General features: G+C 31.2%; 1 long non-coding RNA gene across 1 annotated transcript in view; it reads left to right on the forward strand.

Moving 5' to 3' along the window:
* Positions 1-3792, forward strand: part of LOC117171211 — a 19586-nt gene extending 15794 nt beyond the window's left edge. The window contains exon 2 of the long non-coding RNA XR_004466855.1: positions 2239-3792. This is a non-coding gene — a long non-coding RNA (uncharacterized LOC117171211). The remainder of the gene's footprint in view (positions 1-2238) is intronic.
* Positions 3793-4077: the final 285 nt, after the last annotated feature.

The following is a 4077-nucleotide window of genomic DNA, read 5'->3' on the forward strand; positions in this document are numbered from 1 at the left end:
GAAAGAGGGAGCACTTCTTAATATTTTGACACCAAAATCATGTCGATACACCTTACCGACTGCGAGTAAAGCCACCCACGCTTTAACTTGACAGACTGTAAATCATTTTTATCATGGCTTTTCAAGTAATAGACAACATTCAATTCTCGATTTTTCAAAACATTATGTGCTATTAATAGCCAATGCACAAAATGTCTAATCATCGCCAGTACAAAAAGTATCGTAATTTCCAATTTTTTATTTTTTGTTTATAAGGCATTTTTTCCCCTGAATATATCAATGTTAGAAGTACCAGTTTATATCCTCTCGATGAGTGTAATCGATTGACAAAAAGTCTTTAATTTTATGAATATAGCAATATCGCAAACTACCATATTCGTTCATTTCAATGTGATGAATCGACAGATCAATCGAAAAACCTTCATTTAAAAAATAATGTCACTATAAATAAAACAAATTTTTGTTTGCTTATCACATACATTTTTAAAATTTTTGGAATATATAATTTTTATAATCACTACATTTATTTCTTTGAATGAGATAAATAAATTGATGTATTCAAAAACCTGGCTTAACCAGAAAAATATACTAGAAGAAAATTAAAAAAAAATGTGAATCCGACATACAAAATCTTGCGTAAAATTTTAATTTGTGTGTTTTTCTATGAGGAAGCACAGTAATCATGAAATTATCACAAAAATGATCCTATTTAAATTTGAATAATTATATTTCTTTCAAAATGAAAGTTTTTTTGTAATTAATCAATATTTCAATAATATTCTAATCATATTTCAATGGGGAAAAATAATTTTCAATAAAGTGAAAACTATTCCCTTACATTTTTACATCTTAGCGATCTGTAAGCAATTTTTTTAATCTATTGGGAATGGTTAAACTGCGATACGCTACCTGCTGACAAAAACCCGAACTAGAAAGTATACTTACGATTTTAAGAATGAATTTTAATTTGTGGATAAATATATTTTAACGATTTTTTACTTGTTGAGTTTTAAAGTATTTATGGGATACTAAAAATAATCCTTTATAGGAAAAAAAGGGTTTCGATGGAATTTTTATCTTAGACAGTTAAAAACGTATTTTTTGACAGCAATATTTTTCTAAAATACTAATTTTAGGACTGATGGTGAGTGGGAATGAACTCATTAAAGCCCCCTCCGCTTTTGTTTGTTCACTCCTGAGTGACAACTGCAGACCTTGGGCAGCTCCTGTTACACCTATCTGCAGCGCGGTGTCCATTCTCGAAAGGGCCATAGAAGGGAGGGTTATTAAAGGGTTTCACTGTATTATTTTACTATTTTTCGTGATTTTCAACAGATTACATACTTAAATGGACTTACTTGCAAGCAAAATAAAAGTCATAGTAAATTTTTATTAATTCATACATGAAATACTTACTATTTAAAAATGTGAACTAAAAGTTAGTTTAGAATTCTTATTTCAATTCCAGTCGTCTATTATTCGCATTCTTTGTTTAATCTGGATAAAATTTAACGCTACAGACATTAGTTCAAGTTTTTTGGGGGGCATGTGATACTTAGAAAAAATCGAATTTACCAGTGTTAGGTTCCCTCGGCTTTTTCCCTACAACAATGAAGATTTTGTTGGACTCTTTTTTGTGGGTTAATTCAAAAAAATATAATTTTGCTAAATTGGATGTGTATGTGTTTATTTTGAGGTTATGTGTGATACAATTCTTTCCCAAAATTATTCTTGAGTGCTACCGACAGCATTGGTATGACAGAGGCCTACATTATCGAAACGAGGGAATTGAACCCGATTTACCACACGACGAAATATCACATGCTTTTGAGCTTACAATGAATTAAAACTTACATGAAATAGAGAAATACATGTTTTTTTGTTAATTTTTACAAAAATGTGTTTTTTCACTTTAGGCGATGTAAATTCAATCTAAACGGATTTATTCTTTATGTAAATTTGTTTTTAGTATTTAATCATTGTTTTAAACTTCACAAAACAATCGTTAAAACACTTTTTTGCAAAAATTAAAGTATATATTTAAAAGTGTACCTACAGTTTTCGGCACCAGGTGGCGAAATGGTGGACCAACATTCTCGTACAAAATAAAAATTTCAAATATTGTTTGTCAAGTTACGTTTAGGGTTCAAATGAAAAAACTGCGAAATAACTTTCGCACGTTTCTTCACATGTAATTCTATGCAGAACTTTTTAAATATCTGTATACGCTTATTACAGGGTGAAGAGGAGAAGGTGATTAGTTCATGGACGCAGTGGATGGCAATGAATTCTTTTACAACGAAAATGTTAATGATGTTCCAGATGAGGATATTGAAAGCCAAAGGATGTGTACTTCTCTAAATGGCATGATAAACAGCGCTAAGTTTAATTATCCTATTAGTCTTCTGGTAAACAGAACTATAGATGAAGTTATTCTTTTGATTGTAAAGTTTGCGCTTGTGCATGCGCTATCATAAACCGAGATCTATGATTTGTTCGCTTTCATAAAATTTTGACGTAGTTGTTTTACCGTCAACGAGATACTTGATGGACAAGCTGTTTTATCCGGAAAGTTACACCCAACTTCCTGGAATATGCACCGATTGTGGCGCATATATAGGTAAATTTACACGTAAAGATTGTGTAACTAATTGTAATGTTTGTAAAGCCGAAATTAATGTTCAAGACTTCGCGTTTAAAGACTTTTTGTTATGATGGACGTTTCATCTCCTATTTCGAAATTGATAAGCAATTTTTAAAGAATTTAAATGAATTCGACGAAAAACGATATGATACAGTAACTTTTAACACAGATGGTGCACCCTTATTTACTAGTTTCACATATTCTATTTAGTTGAAAATATGAACAATCTTTTCACGAAGGGAACGTGCACCATCAATTTGGATCAAAATTTTCTGTATAATTTTCCTGGAGAGTGGGTTCAACATAATTCCAATAATGCACATTCTGGAAATATAAAATATCCTCTTTTTTAGCAAAGTGCCCCAAGATATAAATGCGGGAGATACTGTAAAACATCAGAACAAAGCAGAAAATGTAAAAAAAGGAACGGTTTTTGGAGTCCAAAATTCATCACACTTAATAAGTTTAGTAAATTTGGACATTGCCTTTGGTTCCGTACCAGATACTATGAGTTATATCACTGGAATAGCTAAGTTATTCGCCACAATGTGGCATGGAAATAAATTGAAAGCTGGTCTAATTCCTAAACAAAAGATTAATGAAATTGATGTTCTGTTAAAGAAAATGAATGTCCCTCACGCAATCGGTAGACTTACGCGTACATTGTCTGAAAAAGAATTTTGGAAAGCTAGATACAAAAAATTAAGGAATAATAATAAATAATATATTTGATATATTATTATATTATTATTATAATAATTTATATCTATATTATTATAAATAATCTCTCTGACTATCGCTTGAGACGAAATAATCCAAATCGATCCTGTAGATCGCTTGAATGATGATCTTAAAGATGTTTTACCATAGGAGTTTTTTTACCACTGGGCTCTATTCGTAGAAGCATTGTACATACTATCAAATGGAACTATTAAGACTTTTGAAGTGAATTATTTCGACAAACTATTACATGACTTTATTGCTCTCACGGAAATTTCTTGATTGTAAAGTATCTATGACTTTTAATATGCATTTGTTTTTACATTTATGTTGAAGCGTTAACGATTGTGTATTCCCTTTAGTCCCATAACGCATATGTATTTGTATCTGGAACCGGAGACTTATTGAAAGTTAGCCATGCTGCAAAAGGCGTGCACCATCAAGTATGTCGTCGAATTAGCTATATGTTTTTTTGAATTCGACCCTCTTTCGAATTAACTTACATTACAGTATGTCATTATTGGAAGAGCGCGTACTTCCTTCTGCTTCTTATTTAGTGAGAAGATTTTTTACTCACAATGGTATGATTGTGATCCGGAAAACTGTACAGCTTTCAGCACACAGATACTTCGGGCCGAAATCTAGAGTAAACGATTTATGGATACAAACATCGGTACTTTCTGCTGAAAAAAGTGTAGTAGAAACAAATTGTG

The sequence above is a fragment of the Belonocnema kinseyi genome, chromosome 4 (assembly GCF_010883055.1).
Source record: "Belonocnema kinseyi isolate 2016_QV_RU_SX_M_011 chromosome 4, B_treatae_v1, whole genome shotgun sequence".
NCBI lineage: Eukaryota > Metazoa > Arthropoda > Insecta > Hymenoptera > Cynipidae > Belonocnema > Belonocnema kinseyi.